We start from the raw sequence: 20,491 nt of genomic DNA, 5'->3' as shown, positions 1-20,491 counted from the left end.
TTATTTCATGTTACTTTAAACAAGTAGGAGCAGGAAGTAGGCTTATAAGCAGAACACATCTCAAACCGTTCCTTGCATGCATGATGTTCACTCTGGCACAGCTGCATTTCCTATGAGAACACCTCAGTGTGTACCAGAAGACTATGCATATGTGTGTGTGTGTGTGTGTGTGTTGAGTGATGTGATAGCTGAAATAAGGTCACTGTTATAGTTCTATTTGAATGCTTGATGGAGGTTCTAAAGTGTGTTCCCATTTTCCCTGACACCTCCTTTTCTTCTTACTCTTTGTTCATGTGAATGTTTTGTTTGTGTGTGTGTGTGTGTGTGTGTTCCTGTCTTGGCATCACAGTGAGAACCATTTTCCTGATTTCACCATCTAATTGAGGACCGTTTGTACCAAAGGTAGGACATTTTGCTGGTCCTCACGACCTATTTTGCTAACGGTTAGGTTTAGGACTAAGGTGTGAATTGACTTTAGGTTAAGGTTAGGGTTAGGCATCCACTGGTAATGGTTAGGTTTAGGGTTTTTGTCAGGGTTAGGGCATAGAAAGGGTTGAAAATGACTGAAAATCAATGGAAGTCAATGGGAGTCAACACATGGTCCTCACTACATATAGCAAAACAAGAGTGTGTGTGTGTGTGTGTGTGTGTGTGTGTGTGTGTGTGTGTGTGTGTGTGTGTGTGTGTGTGTGTGTGTGTGTGTGTGTGTGTGTGTGTGTTGACCACTTCTTTCATGACAAGCCCGGCCCTCTGGGGCTGCTGTTCTCCACAAAGATGCTAATGTGAAGTGACAGGACAGCCAGTGGCGTTCTGCTTGGAGGGGACCTGAGAGTCTGTCTAATAGTGGACAACAATAGAAAAAAAGACCTTCGAAGGACAGGTTTTTTTTTTCCTCTTTCTGAAAGCATCTTAGGCTGTCGCTTCTTGTTTCCACTCTGGCTGTCCGTCTCTTTTTTTCTTTCACTTTCTTTCACACGTTTTGGAGATTAGGCAGACCATTCATGATTCCTCATGCAGACAAGTCTGTTTGCTGATGATCAGACATCCAGTTCATCCTTTCTGAGGCAGAAATATGAGAGCAGGGCTGATTATATCCGCTCTCACACGTAGGAGTTTGAATAAATCGATTTTCAAAAATGATTGTGGTGACCTAGAATTTGTCTTACAGTGAAATGATTGTATAATTCAGGCTGAAATACTCAAAGCCTCATGAGGGCCTGCTTTGGGTGACAGAAACAGGTCATTTTGTTATTGGCTGAAGTCTGCTTTATACCTAAATCAGAACCAAAACAAACTGGTCTCTTCAGCATTTTGGACATCAGTCATAACAAAAACTTGCTGAATTGTCGCCTTCACTGGTTGTTGAACAGGCACACAAATATGTTCTTTATTTAGGTCCATCTCATAAAACTTTGATATCATACATGTGCCACTGGGAGGTCTATTCTGTTCTCGTTTTCCTTTTTGTTTCAGCACATCCCAGGCTTGATGAAGAATAAATACAAAGGATGATATGTAGATGATGTCAATAATTTATGACTGGATTACACTTTGGTGAGGAAATATTGGTGGAATCCTTTTAACATCTGGTGTTATTCTAATGCTAGCCGCTTGGGGGCCTTGTTTCTGGGGTCGCCTGATTGAACTGTGGCCCGTCAATTGAAACACAAGCTGGAGAAAACGGGACGTTTGGAGGCTTAACTTCAAAATAAAATATCCACCATGAGCTGTGGTGACCTAAAATGGGTTTACAGCAAAAATGCAGATGAAACACAATGGTGCAAGTATTTAAAGCGCTCTTATTAGATGCCAATCTATTCAATTTCCATTAAACATTGTTTGTTTGAATTGTTTTTGAATGCACGCTGGCAATCCTGTAGTGTGGGATTTTATGTGAGTAAACAATAACATATTAAAACAATTAGTTGTTTTTTAAAAGATACACTACCGGTCAAAAATTTTAGATACACTTTCTCACTTAATGAGTGTCTTTATTTCCCTCACTATTTACATTGTAGATTCTCACCAAAGGCAACAACATTGTTAATGAACACACATGCAATTATATAGTAAACAAAAAGTGTGAAATAACTCTGAAAATTTTTAGATTTTAGATTTTTACAAAAAATCATCACAGCAAAAGGCGGCTTCTTTATAGAATCTAAAATATGAAACATATTTAAAGTTATTTTAAAATTTTTCCTAATTCCTTATGTGTTCATTCACAGTTTTCAGGCCTTTAGTGAGAATCTACATACAATGTAAATAGTCATAAAAATAAAAATAAACATTAAAAGAGAACGTGCGTTTGAAACTTTTAGCCGGTATTGTACAGTAATATATAGCATGAACAGATTTGTTGGCACCATAAAGAGATTAATAGTTTTTACATTTATGTTTCAAACCTAATGTTGAACCTTAGTATAAAAAGTTTTTATGAGCCATTCAGTTTATTTAAATGGAGATAACACTACTGGGTAGTTTGATAGTCTAATTGGGAAAGTCTAATTTGTGGTAAATGTTAAACAAACAACATATACTATTAAACTGCTATTTTAAGGTTATTTCAGACCATCATGTTGTTATTTATTGTGAAAGCTCATTGTGATGGCCTCCCCTGCAACCACACAGTGAATAAAGCCAGTAAACTTCATGCATGAGGTCAGTTTTGTTCTCCGAACCAGTAAGTCTGCAGTTACATTGATGTCACAGCTAAACTTTGTTTGGTTCATCTGACCTCTTTTATGGGCCTTGTGACATTATTTGATTTTTGCATGTTTGTTTAATGTGTGGGTAAATAAACTCACCTTTTTTAAGAGTACAACTGTGTATGCCTGTGTTACTTGCTTTTTCCTCCAAAGACATTAACAAATATGCTTGTATGCAGCTATGTAGCTGCATCCCTGCCAAGCATCCAGTTTCACTGTCTTCTGAGAAGACTTCTGATGTATGGCTTATTTTTTTATTTCACTTCTACACTTTACTTCCTTTAAAAGTCAGAATGTCCAAGGTGAATCAGTAATAAAGATCACTTCCCTGAGAAAGTGACAGAATCATTTGAGAGTGTAAACATGAATGGACGTGGGCTGAACCTTAATTACCAAATTTAAATACAATATAACAAATAAAAATAAATAACATGTCACATCTAATCATTTTGAATCGAATAGCAGTTCAAGGCCTAATATAAGGATTCATTTGCCCTGAACACAGTTCTCTCTTTTTTGATATAAAAGTTTAAAATTCCCACGATAAAGAATTTCCAAACTACAGAGTTGTTATTTCCTGATAGGTTAATTGGAAAAAATAGCTATCTTCTGTTTATAAATGTTTATTGATACTTCTTGGGAGTTCAGATAGTTTGCATATAAAACAACCACAGCAGCTAAATGTGGCAATTAAAAATAAACTGGATTCGAAAAAACGTCTGCTGTAAATAAATAATACATGAAAGAAAACACCTAAAAGTAAAATAAAACATGCAGATGCAGGTAGGATTACAAACTCTCTTAACCGTTACTATTGTCTGTCGTACCATGTATTTATTTTGAAAGTCTCAACAGGAAATCAAAGGAGCTCCTGGATGTACCTTGACAGCGCTGTAAGTCACATGGTGCTGGCTAACCGAGAGCTGATGGAGCCAGATGAAAGAGGCAGGAGGCGAGCCCCTCCGTTTGCGCGTCAGCATCCCCTCAAATAGAACTCCGCCGCTGTCACTTCAGCCCTGCTCGTAAAGAGACGGATGGCTGCAAACGACAGTTAAAGGCGGATCTCGATCTGGGCATGCAGCGTTTCATTATTTTATGTTCATTTTTTTTTTTTTTAACGTGATGCCAGAGGAGGAGAGGAAAGGGAGGCTGTGAGCAGCGTTACGGAGAATGATAGTGAGGATCAAGGCGCGCTGTCCCAGGAGAACTCATCTGAAGAGCTGGTCGTGAGAGACCGGGATGCTCCTCTAACACCTACGGGTGCGGGTGAGTAGCATCCCTTAATATCAGAGTCTCTAACACGAGAGTTTAAGGGTTCTTGTCCGCTTAAATCGCGTGTCAGTAATACCAATTACATCGATTCCACCTGTCTGATCAATCGACAGTATGCCTTTTTAAAGTGCCCACCACCGGTAGATTAACCGCGAGTTTAAAGCGGCCGCTCACTAGAAGATATAGTGCGCTCAGCCCGTGCGCACACCGGTAACCCACAGTGATGCGCGCACACATCATCGGGCTTGCACGCCATGCAGTGTGCTTCAGCAGGGGGATTGCGGGGTCGATCATGTCTCTTTAAAGTTTTGATTAGAGTGAGCATGTGTTGCACACAGCAGTCTCAGCGGCTAATTATTAAAGCCTTTGTAAGATGCTTCTCCAATCACAGACGCTCATCATTAATCCAATGATGGCCCGGAGGGCGTGGGTTGGTGTCCGCGCTGATAAGAGGAAGGTACCAGTCCTGCTCACACCCTGGCAGATTCATTATGAACTCTGGCTGTGATGTCCACAGAAGGGATGCATACATCTCAAGAAGTAATAGTAGCTTTAAATTGCAATTTATGTTAAACATTTATGTGTGACATTTTGGATTATCCCAAAAAATCCGCCCATTTTACCAACATTTGGTTTAAATTCTTTTACAGTGTGGATCTGGGTGATATTTTCCTGTTTTTGGTGAAATGCATGCAGGGTCCAAATGCAATCCACACTGTTCTGCTAAATATGTGGGTATGAGAAGAACTTCAATATAAGGCCCAGTGCATGCAGATGAATAAAAATCCACTTACTATTCTGCAAGGGTCTCCGTCTGCTGTGTAGATGTGTGTGTAGCTCACCTCATTACACTCATTGTGTTGACTTAAGCAGTAGGGTCACCCCTGAGGCCTATTCACCTGCCTTATTGAGGAGCGATGCTCAGAATTACACCACACTCCGAGGTGGGAGAGGCTTTTCAGCTGACATGATGAAGTTCAGCACCGGTACTACAGACTGAAGCTTAATGTATTAATCTGATGTGGCATAAATGTTTGTGTTTTGATTAGAGATGCTTAACATTTGGATCTTTTGGATTGTCCTGTTTGAGTCCTTAGAAATTATGTTTGCAGCCTGCCCACCCACGCATTGCACTCAGTTTCTCCACAAACTGACAAAACTAAACCGTCTGCTTTATACAGTTGCATATTTCCAGAGGGTTTTACAATATTTCCCCTTTTGTAGGTAAACATCAGGCATGCCAAGCATGCTTGAAGGATACCCTGGGTTTTTCTCCACAAAACCCGAGGACAATGAACCACTTTTTAAGATGGAGTCAGGTCTTCAGTTGAGGGTGATAAAACAGGCAGTTAGTTCTCATCAGACCAACTCCTACTGATGCACTCAAGGCGACAGGACTCGAGTTCTTCTTCCTCCACGTCTTATCCAGCTTCCATCCTATTATGTTTTTTAAACCTTCATCTAACAGAAATGCTCTGTAATCAATTTGCGCACCTTCACTGTGATGTGTCATGTGACATATAACACATACAGTACCTTGCAAAAGACCAGGGCTGCAACTCAAAGTTTTTTTGCTGATCGATTAACCTGCTGACTATTTTTTTGATTAACCAATTAATAATCGGACAGCAAAAAGTGCTTATTAGGAGATTTTTTACAGAATTTAAACAAAGTGATGCTAACATTATCCCAGTTGAAGAGTACATTTACAGATGAAAAAGGTTTTTCATATTAAATGGAAAATATATATATTTTTTGTACAGTTTTGGCTTAAATATTACTCTGAGTGGGTTGTTATATCAGCAAATTGCATTTTTTAGAGTCTGTATACACCAGTTAACAATTATTCAATTACTACTAAATTAGTTGATGTTTATTTTTAATAATCGATTTATCACGATTAATTCAATTCAATCCAGTTATATTTATATAGCACCATTTCACAACACATGTCGTCTCAAGGCACTTTACAAAGTCAGTTCAATCGAATACAGAATTCAAGTCGAGTACATACATTCCAATTAATCTTAACTATCAAACAGTGCGGTCAGATTCAGTTTATTATTCAGATTGTGTTGACCAGAATTGTTTTTTTATTTGCTAGGATTGTTTCCATTCACTTGTATAAAACATTAGGTTTAAACTAACAAAAGTGTTTTCCGTCCCTGTCTCCTTCCCTGTTTACCGTCACTTCCCATGCTGGGGTTTAATGGCTTCAACTATTCATCTCCAAGCGTAAACCTTCTAAGCACTGACCAACTCCAGATCTGATGAGTCTCTGTTAGAAATGGACTGACTTGCAAAGCCAACAGCAACCCTCTGGGCACATGTGAGACTTAGATCTAAAAAACTAAGTTAAGGTAAAATTATTGCAAAAGTAAATAGGTAATTCATTCACTCTTTCTGTATCGGCCTAAAGATGTTCAGGTTTGTGGGCAGATGGAGCTTATGTCAGTAGACAATGCATTGCGTAGCCAACATAGAGAGTCGCTCACACCAAACTTTAATTTAGAACCACCAATTAACCTTACATGTTTGTTTAAAACTGTGGGAGCAGCTGGAGAAAAGCCCTGCAGGCACAGGGACAACATGCAAACGCCACACAGATAGGCTCCAGCCGGCAGCCGCTGGAACCAACTAAACCTGTTCATTTGAGTTGCGTGTGCCACGCAACAACAGTTTGGAGCTGCTTAGCAAATCTAAGCAGGCTCCAAACTGTTATGATGATGCATGATGATGCTTTAAAACCAGACACATGCATCATCCTGACTAACAGCCCTGTAGCTTTGCAAATAAATCATAACCATTATCCACTTGTTATTTTAAACTGTTTTTGCTGTGCTCCATGAAACTGTACTGCAGATAACAAGGTTCACTTCTGAGTCCCACGGCAAACTCTGCACATGTTGCTTCAGCTCTAAAAGCCACATAACAACTAGCTAATCAAAACCAGTTTTTGCTGATAATAGCAATTTAAAGCGACTGAAACTAAAATATTTATGTGTTGGAAACAATATTATATTTGCAGACATAATACTGTCTACACATGCGCTGGAAACAGTTAAGTTTGTGTTATTGAAGGTTTATGCTGACAGCTGGGCGACCTTAACCACTGTAACTTTGTGTCGTAACACTTAAGTTGCTCAGATCAGAAAATAGTGACAAACCTTGCAACCATTTGTTGAGTAACAAACAGTTGCTATTTGCTAATATAGTGTTGTATGTGCATATAAACATTTGCAGTTTGAATTGTTTTAAATAGCCAACATAATGTAAAGAAGGGGCACCTCTCTACCTAGCTTTCACTCTGCTGGTCGGGTCCAGGGATCCGTCCAGGCATCGGTAAAAGTGAGAAAATCCAAACCTTCAGTTGGCCTGGTTTGCTTTCAAACTGAAATTGTTTCAGACCAGACCAAACAAAGTCATGCAGTTGCAATGGATTGGTTGGAGACAGTATTGCGCAGATCAAGAAGAAAAAAAGCACAAAGAAGAATCTATGTCTCATAGGGGTTTCAGTTGCTACTTTGGTTGTTCAAATGTAATTTGCGTCTGCACCTTTCCACTACTCCATGTTGCCCAACAAGACCTTTTCAAACTCTTTCATCTTTGGATTTAAAAAAACTTCAAAAATATTATGTTTCTTGAAACATGGCTTCACAAAATGGCTGTGAGCCAATCAGAAACTGAGAATGAAACAGCCATTTCTGCCTTTGGAGGCACCTTTTCTTTCAAAGAAGCTCTCTCCTACACTTTGATAATACCCACCCTGCGCACAATCATCCTGTCCTCACTTCATACTCAGATCTAATGTAGCCAAAACGCCATTGAAGCCTTCTGCTCACACTTCTGCTGCATACAGATTGCCAGTTTCATTTACTCTCACGTCATTCTGTCTTTAAATAAAATATAACCTCCAAACTGTCTTCCTGCTGCCAAACATAGAGAAGAGTACACATTGAGCACATTGAGGATTCTGAAAATGTCAGCAAAATTCCGTGGCCTTTGGTTCTTTGTAAAAGGTACAAAATTGTGATGTGAGCTTCACAGATCACAGAGTCAATGGTCCGTGAATCCTCACAGTATGTACGTGCACATTCTTGTGTATGTGTCAGCTTTCTGTTTGTGTGTGTGTGATAGCTCAGAGACCACAGGGCGATGTAGATTGGCCAGTCAGCCGGACAGATGTGCCCTGGCCCGGACTTGGGAGTACAGAGCTTCAAACTGGCCTGCCACCCAAGATTAGTGCCATGGATCTGTAACCAAAGGGCGGAAGACTGCAATTCTCAGTTTTCTTAAAATACTCCGCGTTATTTATTTCTGTGTACTAAGCAACAAGGAGGAAACATAAAAAAAGGATTGTTCTTGTTTGTTAAACATGTAAAAACTCAAGCTTTTCACTGTAACAGCTGTTGAGTTTTGTATTCTTCTTTCTAATTGTCGAGCTCTTTGGCAGTTCAGTATCTGCCTCAATCTGAGCTAAATATATTTCAGGCTCAGATTGGCAATCCGTTGCCATAAAAGCAGAAGCACTGTAATTTATAACTATTGATTGGTGTCTGAGCTGCATTTCAACAAGCAACACTAAACACAACTCCATACAGAAGCGAGGTGACAAGTTGAGTAAATAAAGCACAGAGGAAGCAATAATTTACATAGTTATGCTGTTATCTCCACCCCCCCTCCCCTTTTTTTTTTCTTAATTTGCAATGCATTCGTAAAGCAGAGAGATTAAATAATGCTACCTCAGAACCGTGTTGCTGTAGCGGTAGCACAGATGATGCTGCACATGTTCTGCTTCCATTTAGCTGCCTGTCGTGGGGCCTGAGAGGTTAGATTCCCCTCTATTGAAGCTTGAACCAGCAGCTGGTATATAAACCCTACTGGTGCTCTTCAGGTTGTTTTAGCTCTTAAAACATATGCAGCTATTGTATATTGGGGGATTGTTTGCGTTTAGGCAGAATGCTGTTGCCATGTTTCATAACCATAACTAAACTAGTGTCACGAGTTCATTTGGATTTATTAGCCTGTTGGAACTGATGTTTGAAAAGTGTTTTAGAATGAGTGAGTGTCTAGACATGTCTCGTCATGAAACAGACTTTCTCACATAGGCTTCCTTTTTGTATAGGGATGAGTATGAGAGTCTAACTCTATGACAACCTTGAAAACACATGCCACAGTTTCATAGTAACACAACAATTTTAAAAAACGTATACTATGATGTAATTCTGCTTATTAAAAAACAGGAAATGAAACAATTATTCTGCTGCTGTAATAATTCTACATATGAATTATTGCACTTTTAAAAATGATATCTATACTACTTTTTTGAATGTTTATTTGGTTTTTATACATATATTTAAGCAAACATAATTGGTTTAAAAATCCACTATATTTACTTGCTACGCTGAATTTAAGACCTTTTTCTGCTTTTTATAGAGTGATTCTGGGAGTATGACATACTGATGTCAGATGGTTAATTAGTCGGACTATCTGCTCATATAGCCGTTCGGAGCACAGCTGCTTAGCGTCCATACAACTCAGTACCTTAAGAACTGATGGGTGGCCCATGTTTCTCATGGCCAGAAATACTTCCAAATAGTCTAATATGTCTTTAATGTGAACAAGAGAAAAATGTAAGGGCCTTCTATTAGCCAGCTGACCAGCAGTGTGGAACATTTGGTAGAGGAGAGGAAGCTATATATTACCTTTTCATTTCCTTCCTGCAGCTAAACTTTTCAGAAAGTGAGGTTAAGGTCAGCCGGTATTCCGAAGGCATTTCCCGTATGTCCTCTGGTTTTCCCCAAAATTGTGCAGGTTTAGGCTTAAACTCAAAACCCTCCATTTTTATCAGCTTTATTCTTAGTTTAAAGTTTTACTTTACTGCGCAGCTGAGGGCATTTTCTCCTCTTACTGGGCTAGATCTTGATGATCATTTCTGACATTTGCTTTCTTCTGCAGGACATAGTGTGCAAAGTCTTTATTTAAAGAGAATCTATGTTGTATATTTTAGCCTTAGGATATTTGACCTGCCTTGACCTCAGCACTGTGAATCCATGACAATCTGTTCACGTCACTCATGGTTATGTGGCTAAATTTGCTTTGCTCAGTGTTCAGGGCATGCTTGAAAAATCCTCACAGCCACAGCTCAGCCAATGTTTGTTTTCAGCTTTTTCTAACTTAAACTCAAAGTTTGTCACTCACTGTGGGTGGAGAAGTGTTTCTCCTCAAACCAGTCTAATCTGCACAATCAGAGCAAACCTCCGGGATCTCATTAGCAGGGATGGGATGCTCCTCCCAATTGCTGCTTCGTTTTTATCCTTTATGTCACATTCGCCTTCTCCTAAAAAAGGAAAAAAAATGCAGTATGTTCTTGCTTCAAGACAAGGAAGCATGTCACAAAACAAGTCTAATGCACTCATTTAAGAGTCAAAAAAATAGCTTGCTGGCTGCAGGTGTGTTTCAGTGTTGCCTTATACTATAAAACATTAACACAGAAACCAATACAGAGCCTTAGTAAATACCAAAAGTGTCTCTAAAAAGTGTATTTGACCCTGTAAAAATAAATACATTTCTTCAAATCTTTTTCCAATATAATCTGAAGTCTAACATCCATCATTTGTACTGTCCCTACTGCCCTACATATTTTCCAATTATTGATGACTGTTTCAGCATGCCATGGTATATAGTATAATGCTGTAGATTTTTTTTGTACCCTTGCCATGACTCATACCTTTCCACAATGATATTCTTGTGATCCTTTCTCACCTCTCTGCAAACTGTGGCTTTAAGTTAAAGGGTGAAATGTGGAGTGTCTGGAAAGTCCTACTTAGACAGTGGATCTTTATTCCAGTTTATTCAGATTCACTTTAATTGGCAGGTGTGAACTCAAGACTGCTTAATGATGAAAATAACTCAGAAGGTTCCTAAGGAAAGTATTATGATTAAGGGTTTGCAAACTTATGCAACCGGGTTATTGCACCTTTTTAATTTGCTCAGTCATTCCCTTACATTGGTCAATTTTATAAAATAGTAGACCATAGAGAATCAGCTTATCCAAGTCAGAGGCCATGGTTCTCGACCGGAAAAGGGACGCCTGTCCTCCAAGCTGGAGGGAAGTTCCTGCATCAGTTTGAGTATCTCTGGGTCTTGTTCAAGAGTGAGGGTAGAATGGAGCGAGAGATCAGTGGGGCTGCCGCAGTAATGGGCGCACTGTGCCGATCTGTTGTGGTGAAGAAGGAGCTCAGCTGAAAGGCGAAGCTCTCAATTTACCATACAGTCTATGTTCCTATCCTTACTTATGGTCATGAACTCTGGGTCATGACCGAAAGAACAAGATCCTGGATACAAGCGGCTAAAATGAGCTTCCTCCAAAGGGTGGCCCAAAGGTTGAAGAGCTCGGCCATCCAGGAGGGCTTGGAGTAGAGCCCCTGCTCCTCCAGATTGAGAGGAGTCAGCTGAGGTGGCTTGGGGATTCAAATGTCCTCTGGATGTCTCCCTTGGGAGGTGACACATCCCACCAGGAGGAGGCTCAGGGGATGGCACAGGACACGCTGGAGGAACTGTGTCTCCTGGAAGGCCTGGGAACGCCTGGGCTCCCCGCAGAAGAGCTGGAGGAGGTGTCTGTGGAGAGGGAACTCTGGGTGTCCCTGATGAGATTGCTGCCCCCGTAACCCGGCCCTGGATAAGCGGAAGACGACGAGTAGGAGTATAAAATAGTAAAGATCTTCTAATAGGTTTTTGCAACAGTATGTCCGCTAACTTCCTCTCTGAAGTACCTTGGTAATGGAATAATAACCAGACACTGCTCTTGGAATGATGCCACTACGAGTTTTATTTAAAGAAAAATCAGAGGCAAAGAGACGAGATGAAAAATGTTATAATTTGTTGGTCTTAATGAGAAATTAAACAGGAGTAATCAAGATTCAAATTTATTGTCATTATACAATTGGAACAAAACAATTTCAGACAGTCCTCCATATCAGACAAGAAAGAGGTTTCAGACAAAATCAAGGAAAATAGCATAAAAATATAGCAATCTAATAATTCAGTTAAAAAAGGAAAACACAATTATCAAACACTGACACTGATGACAGTAGGTCATTAGAACAATAAATACATGTTATTCATCTTGTTCAAATTGCACTGTAACTGTTCATAGCTCCAAGTAGGAATGTTTGTTCAGCACCACAACAGCTCCTGAGATGTTGTGATTGTTCAAAAATAGCATGGGTGCATTTACGTAACTCAACTGTACACCATGTCCACGTCTTCCCCATATTATTTCATATTGGGTCATTCTTTGTTACTGTTACTGTCATATGTTTTCTAAAAGAAGATTGGGTAATTTATTTGTGGAGATCACCAAGCTGGTGCTTAGGTTGGATCTAGGTCTAAGCCTAACAATAAATCTCAAATGGGAGTTATCTTCTATTTTTGAAAGTATTGTCGTAGCCCACACACATTTCTAGACTGTAACAATGGACAGTGTCAATTTTATCATTTTAGGTAGGCTGGAAATATGTTGAATTTAGGCCTACTGCCGTGTAGGTTTTCAAATTAAAAGCTAGTGACCAGTAGCATTGCCAGTAGTCAAATAAAGGCTAGTAAAAGTGAAGTGAAAGTCTTACCCTGCGATTAATAGGGTTTCCTTTGTGTAGGCCACTGATGTCTGCACAAAGAACGTTTTCAGGACCTTGAAAAGAAGGTTTTTATTCTCAATGGGACCTTATACTAGTTAACTAAAGGTTCACTAAAAAAAGATGCATTTCTTATCCAACTAGACCTAAACAGGTTGTGTGCTTCAGTGATGACAGCAATCAAAGTGATTACGCCCATTATTTGTTCTCCAAGATGGCTGGTGGGTATTTTTGTGAAATAATTGCAAACATATATATTAACATATAGTGCTCTGGGATCATAGGTCAACAAGTTGAAAATCGATAACCTAACCATGGAATGAATCCATTTGGTTATGTTTGTGTATGTTTAACGTATGTATGTTTGTAAACAAAAGTGCTATGATGCAAGATTAATTTGGGACACGTTCTGAAAATAAATTAATATCACATGATATCATATTGTTGGGTTTCTACACATTTTGGAGCTTTTTGTCTAAGAAATTATGCATGCATAAGATTATCTTCCTCTGAAAGGTGCAGAAGCTGGTTGTCGAGTTCACCTTTGCAACTGTAACTGTTTATTGATTCCTCTGAGAGTCACATAGATGTTGCTGATGCAGGATCAGCTTCTGCACTCAAAGATGACAGTGGGGCAGTCATGCTGAATGCTCCCTTTATTTATTCATTATCACGTAGTTCACTCCTCTACTCTGCACTCTCAGAGGACTCATCTCACCTGTTTCACCACCTGAGGTCCCTTAGAGTGTGAGACGTTTGGTATAAGATCCGTCTTGGCCTTGTATAATCAAAGAATACTCGCAAAAAAGTATCCACCTCCGCTTGCCATGTATGAGAGAGGTTGTGGGGACAGAGAAAGTAAGATAAATAATGAAGGGTGGAGCTGAGGCCTCAGGGGATGACAGCAAGGCAGATCCCATATTGATTGGTTTAGTAAGTGAATCCTCTGGCTTTTAGTGGTGCTCCTTAATAAGAGGAGTTCATGGAAAGAGTGATCACATCATCTGAACTCCACTCCAGAGGCTGCATTCAGCTTTAAAGAATAATTGAAATCTTTGAACAGGAATTATTAAGTCTTGCCACAAATTCTCAATTGGAGTTAGGTCTAGATTTTGACTGGTCAATTCTAACAAATAAATTTTAGGTCTGACTGTATGTTTAGACTCATTGTCCTGTTGGAAGGTGAACATTCCTCCTCTTTTGCAGTCTTTTGCAGCTTCTAGCAGATTTTATACCCGGATTGCTCGGTGTTTAGCTCCATCTATCCTGCTATCAACTCTGACCAGCTTCCCTATTCTGCGAAAGAAGGACATCCCCACAGCATGATGCTGCCACCACCATGTTTAACTCTGGGAATGGTGTGTTCAGTGCAGTGCGCCACACATAGGGTTTTGCATTGAGGCCGAAAGGTTTAATTTTTGTCTCAGAGCACAGAGCGCCTTCATCCACACGTTTGTTGTGCCATACTCTTTTCATTTTCACATGATGTATGTCATTTTATAACCTAACCCTGCTTTAAACTTCACCACCACCTGTCTTTTGTGTTCCTTGGTCTTTATGATCCTGTTTGTTTACTAATGTTCTCTAACAAACCTCTGAAGCCTTTGGAGAAGAGTTCTATTTGTCCTGAGGTTAAATTACACTCAGGTGGACTTAATTCACTAATTAGCAGTTGGCTGGATTTTATATTGCGGTACCAGAGTAAAATGGGTTGAATACAAACACATTCTACACTTCAGTATTTTATTTGTAAAAAATATTGAAAACAGTTAATTATTTTTCTTCTGCTTTATAATCTGCCACTTTGTGTTGGTCTATCACATAAAATCCCAATAACATACATTAAGTGTGTGGTTACAATGTGACAAAATGTGAGAAAGGTTTGAATACTCATCACCAATCTTCTGCACATCTTGCAGCTGATTTGTGTGCATGTTGTGGTTTGTGTGCACTGACATATAGTTCTTATTTTTCGATCTCTCTCCTTCTGCACCCATCCTCTCCATGTATCTTTGTGTCAAGTCAAGAGCCTGGTGTCAGAGAAACCCCGAGCTATTTTAAGAGACAGCAGAATGTGTTGAGCAAGGAAGTGAGGTGACACAACCGGAGTTGAGAGTGCTCGGTCTCTGAAAACCTTGAAAATGTCTAGCTTTGGAGCTGTGTAAGCCCCCACCCAACACCTTTCAGGTTGTTCAAAGCCACCATCTGATAATGGGGTATAGCTGCTGAAGCAAGCTGCACATCAGATGGCTGAAGATAACAACCATTTTACTGACAACTGCTTTTCCACATTGCGTTGTTGAACACAGTATGTAGTTCATTTATATTTTTGTGCATCTCATGCAAACATTAGCATATATATGCTGTCACATATTCATACTATACATATGAGGACAGATACTGTGTAAGAAAAACTTGCAGCATCCTCTACTTTTGTACAAGAATACTAGTGAGCGAGGGGCTATTTTTAGGCTATTTTTGATTTTTTGTTCTTTATGTATTCACCTCTACATGAAAGAGAGCTGCAGTCCCAAGAGACTTCTGTCTACTTTTCTTCTTGCACCCTTTCCTTCTTTTCATGTGCACTCATGAAAGCAGATTGGTGTTTTTGTAAAAGCCACAATCACTTTTTGCCCTTGATTTGATGGGCAATCTGCACACCTCTGTCTTCGCTGAGCTGATTCAGAGTCCCTGTGTAGGCCAACATATATGTGCATATAGGCACAGCTTGTTTTTTTTTTTTTTACACTATTTGCTTTCACTTGTTTAATGAAAACACCCTCACAAAACACATACTCGGCCTACTCTGATCAATAGCGAGCTGAGTCTGTCAGCTTGGTCACTGTTGTGAAATCTTTGCAAACCCAATTAACCAAACTGTGCTATAACTAAATTAGCAGCCCCCCACCCCCCGAACTTTAAAAACTCAACTGACACTGGAAAACATGCAAATCATGAAACCTGCAAGGCCAGCGGATCAGACAGTCTGAAATCAATATTTCTTTCATTAACTCCCTCCATGCTAAAAACCAATGTCTTTAAAATATGATTTATGATTTTGTGTTTGATCAACCTAATTACATAAAGGATTCCTTTTTAAATGAGACTAATGTTGTGTAAGCCAGAGTTGTACAAAGTGTAGCCCAGGGGCCTTTTGCAACCCTTGGAACGATTTTGTGTGGTGCTCAAACACAATTCAAGAATAATTACATTGATAATATATAGGACTACAGACATCCAGTTGCTTTTACTGATAAATGTTTCAGATCTGCAGTGATTTACATATCCCTTTTTCTACAGAAATTAGATCAATTTGCTTGTTTCATTTAAATGTTGTAGGTTTAGTTTATTGTTAAACAGGTAAACATGAAAACAAAATTACATAAAGTAGTTTTTTGCAATTTCAATAAAAATAGCAATTCAGTTTTTGTTACCCCTTGAGTACTTTCAGTTTGACATTTTTGCCCTCAGTGGCAAGAATTGTAGACACTACAGAAATAAGCCTTTGAGAAGTACAATTTATGCTATCAGAAGAGGAATTTGCAGGATTTTGTTTTGATGGAGCAATGGCATGTTATTTAGAAAGTAACTTAGGTTTTAAAACAGATTAAAAAAAAACATTTTTGTAGTCACCTGAAAACATAATCAGAGAGGGTCAATCTCTATAACATCAAATTGAATTTATAGAAATGCAGCCATTTATCCAGTTAGACAATTTACCTTTGATTATTTTTTTAACTGGAACTTGCTTATCATACTGAAGAATCTGACTTTTTCAATTCATTAAATACATCAAAACTAAGACGTCCCAAACATGTACTTTGATCTTTTAATCCCTTCCTTTTTTTAGGTATAAAGCTACTTCTAACAAAGAACCTGTAATATTTTTTTTCTTTTTTATGTGTTAAAAGAATAAATAATTGATAATCGGTCAAAATTGCCAAGTCAGACGTCAAAGATACACAAATCATTTTGACAGAGTTACTACTATCTATCAATTATCAATTTTTTGTGTATTCTTAATACCTCATAGCTACCTTTCGTCTTAGGTTTTAGCCTATCATAGCTTTTACTGAGGTGAAGTACACCATGGACATGTCACAAGTCAATCTCAAGACCAACATCAATCCTTCCATCGTCTATACCTGCTTGTTCGTGGTCGTGGGGGAGGGGCCATCTCTAGCAGTCATTGGTCAGGTTCCCAGTCAATCACAGGGCAGCCATGCACACACATTCATACCTAAGGGCAATTTGGACCAATAATCCTGACAGTCATGTTGGAAAGAGTCTATGAAGGCACAGGGAGAGCATGCAAACTCCTGCTTATTTTTTTTTTTTTGTGTGTGACTGTGATCAATGGCTTCTATAATAAGCCAATAAAGGATCAACTTTTTAAAAGGCATCTGCCTGTATGTGGTGCACTTTTAGTAGAGTGTTTACAGAAAATGCATTAGCATTTACTAACTTATATTTTCACTACTCTGCAGAACAGAGATGTCCAAAATATGGTCTAGTGGCCACTTGTGGCTCTTGAAACAATTTGTTGGCCCGCCAGCACAGGTGGCTCATGTGACAAACAAAACAATATAACTTCTTGAGTTAGGAAACAGAATTCCTTTTCTTTTAATAAGATCCCTTTTTGACAATAACAGCCTGTGTACCCCGCCTGTCGCCCATAGACTTGTTGGAGATAGGCACCAGCTTCCCCGCGACCCACTATGGAATAAGCGGTAGAAAATGACTGACTGACTGACAATAACAGATATGGGTACATCTCAAAAACATGTAAGAAAAGTTCTGTATTTCTTGTCACTTATTTCAGAAAGGGAAATTCAAATATTATACTGATTCATCACACATAGAGTGAAATATTTCAAGCCTTTATTTCTTGTAATTGTGATGACTCTGGCTTACTGATAATGAAAACCCAAAACCCAGTGTCTCCAAGAATGTGAATATTACATAGCACCAATTTAAAACAGCATTTGTACTGTATGAAATGTTATGTAATGACCACTTTATGGCCTACACAATCATGGGGAAGACTGCTAACTTGACAGATGACCCAGAAGATAATTTCTTGAAAAGCTGGTTGTTCACCGAGTGCTGTACAAGGAGTGGACTGAGGCTGGAGTCAGCGCATAAAGAGCCACTACACACAGATAAATCCCACATATGGGCTACAAATGTTGCATTCCTCATGTGAAGCCAATCCTGAAACAGAGACAGTGTCACAAGTGTCATACCTGGGCTAAGGAGAAAAAGAACTGGGCTATTGCTCAGTGGTCTAAAGTCCTTCTTTCAGATGCAATTATGGTTTGCATTTCATTTGGAAATCAAGGTCCCAGAATCTGGATGAAGAGTTGATGGGCAGAGAATCCTCGTTGCTTGAAGTCAAGTGTGAAGCCTCCACAGTCAGGGATGAATTGGGATGTCATGTCATCTGCTGGTGATGGTCCACTGTGTTTTCTGAAGTCCACAGTCACACAGCCATCTACTAGGAAGGTTTCGAGGACTTCAGTCTTCCTTCTGCTGACAAGCTTTTGGGATTTCATTTTACACCAGGACTTCGTACCTGCCCACACTGCCAAAGGTAAAATGAGAAATACCAGACCCAACAATGTAGATGACACAAAAGCCGCTATCAAAGCAACCTGGGCTTCCATTACACCTCAGCAAAACCACAGGCTGATCGTCTCCATGCCACACTGAATTGATGCAGTAACTCATGCAAAAGGAAGCCCAAACAAGTAAGTCTAAGTCTGACATTTCTGTTTAAAATATCCTATTTTTATTCTTATTATGTAATATTCAAATTTTATGAGCTTGTGAATTTTGTGTTTTTATTATCTGTAAGCTATAATCACAAGTGACAAAAAAATACTTTGAACTTTTTTATGATATATTCTCATGTTTTGAGATGTATCTGTATATTGAATGGTAAATAATGACCCAAACGTGCAAATTCCATGCAGGAGGATATGAAAATGTCATCCCTTACCACCCTTACCATGTGATTTTCAAAGCCTGAAATGGTTTGCGAGTGCAATTTTGCGAGTGGATTTTGCACGTTTGAAATGCAAAAAATATTAAAAATAGATGAGCATAGAGGATTCTATGTAGGATTATCTAAGGTCTGATTTAAAGCCAATCACAAACAGAAGCGACAACATTTCTCCTATGATAAAACTCCTTGCAACACTTCATTCAACATCATTCGAGCGTAACATCGCTGTCAGTGATCATCTGCTGAACGAGCACAAACCTGATCATGGCAAAATGCGCACATAGCTGATCAAGCGAGCACAGCTTGTAATCACACATCATGCAAAAGACCCACTGTGCTTTGATGTTAATAATATAATTAATAGGAAAGAACTAAAGACATTATAAGGCAGATTAAATCCTTCATTTGCAAACTGGATGCTAAAACCACTTCTTAACAGGTGAAAAATCACCATTTTAAGGCAGCTTTTCCATGTGGTGACAAAGACAGTGTATGCTTTAACCTTGTCACTAAACTAAACACATTGCATTATTGACAGTAACGTTATGTCATTGCAGGGCAATCGGAGCTGAATCAGTTTGATTACGTTGTTTAAATGGAAACATATGCCAGGGGGAGGGTTTTGTTTATGCAGTTAAAAATTATTTTGTGTCACCAAAAAATAATTTAAACAATCAAATATGTTGCATATCGTTAAAATGTTGGCTAAACAAACAAAGCAAATTTAGTAAAATCATTGGATGATTAATTTATTTTTACATAAATAAATGTTCGATTTAACTTTTTTTGCAGGACAGTTATGTGATGCTATGTTTTAAAATTAGCTAAGCTAGAACATACAGATTGCCAACTCCTACAAGAATCCTATTTTTATGTTGCCAATATTAGGTTCAGACTTAAATATTGTGGCTGTTTATGATAATCTCCAAACTATTCAAAAATATACTTCCAAAAAACAACAGAACCCAGTGAGTCTCCGAAAAAGAATTAAAAGATCAAGGGAGACAAATTAATTAACAGACATACTTGTCTTTTATATTGTTAATATCGATTGGCCAATTTGTTGTGAGTTACATCGAGCAAGATAGGAGAAATTATTTAATCATGGCAGATGACAAACCTGCTGTGAGTAGCACAACAAAAGTTAACTAACTGCAACAGTCCAGAAAAGCACAGGCTGAACGGAACAGAAGGAAAAAAATCAGCAACTGGATCATTTATGCAACTGAATCAATCCCTGCATATTTCTAGCAACACAGCAGAGTATCTGTTTGCTTTTCCTCTTGTTCCAGCCAGTGGCACACGCAATTTCCTCATTTAAATTGGGGGGTCTACACCTGTTATCCTTTGCACGCAAAATCTTTGAAAATCGCACGCAACACGCCCACTTATTGCACGTGTAATTTTTTTATAGTACACACAAATTAGCACCCGTTATTTGGGATCTTTGAAGATCAGGCCCTAAGTGTTTATAAGTTCATATACCATTAATTAGTACACCGACACAAACCAAAAAGTTGCTCAATTGGCTGATAGACCAGCCGGAGTTCAATGGTGCGCAACAATCACATTCATTTCACACTGAATTTGAAGTTATTTTCAGTTGTTTTTTTATTCAGTCAGTCAGTCAGTCAGTCATTTTCTATACCGCTTCTTCCATAGTGGGTCGTGGGGAAGCTGGTGCCTATCTCCAGCATTCTATGTGCAAGACGTGGGGTATACCCTGGACAGGTCACCAGTCCATTCAGGAAAACACACAAACAGCCATGCACACACTCATTCACACACCTAAGGGCAATTTAGAGAGACCAATTAACCTAACAGGCATGTCTTTGGACTGTTGGGGGAAACCGGAGTACCCGGAGAGA

The 20,491-nt window shown here is 39.0% G+C and overlaps 1 protein-coding gene across 3 annotated transcripts in view; it reads left to right on the top strand.

The window, feature by feature from the left end:
- The first annotated feature begins 3,645 nt into the window (after nucleotides 1-3,645).
- The window catches only part of LOC124855775, a 64,043-nt gene continuing 47,197 nt past the window's right edge, over nucleotides 3,646-20,491 (top strand). For all 3 annotated transcript variants that reach the window (XM_047346103.1, XM_047345884.1, XM_047346032.1), the window contains exon 1: nucleotides 3,646-3,974. The gene's annotated coding sequence lies outside the window, so the exon portion shown is untranslated. The remainder of the gene's footprint in view (nucleotides 3,975-20,491) is intronic.

This window comes from Girardinichthys multiradiatus, chromosome 1 (genome assembly GCF_021462225.1).
Source record: "Girardinichthys multiradiatus isolate DD_20200921_A chromosome 1, DD_fGirMul_XY1, whole genome shotgun sequence".
In the NCBI taxonomy this organism is placed as follows: Eukaryota; Metazoa; Chordata; class Actinopteri; order Cyprinodontiformes; family Goodeidae; genus Girardinichthys; species Girardinichthys multiradiatus.
The sequence above is the reverse complement of the archived record's forward strand: the minus strand, read 5'-3'. Positions and strand labels throughout refer to the sequence as shown.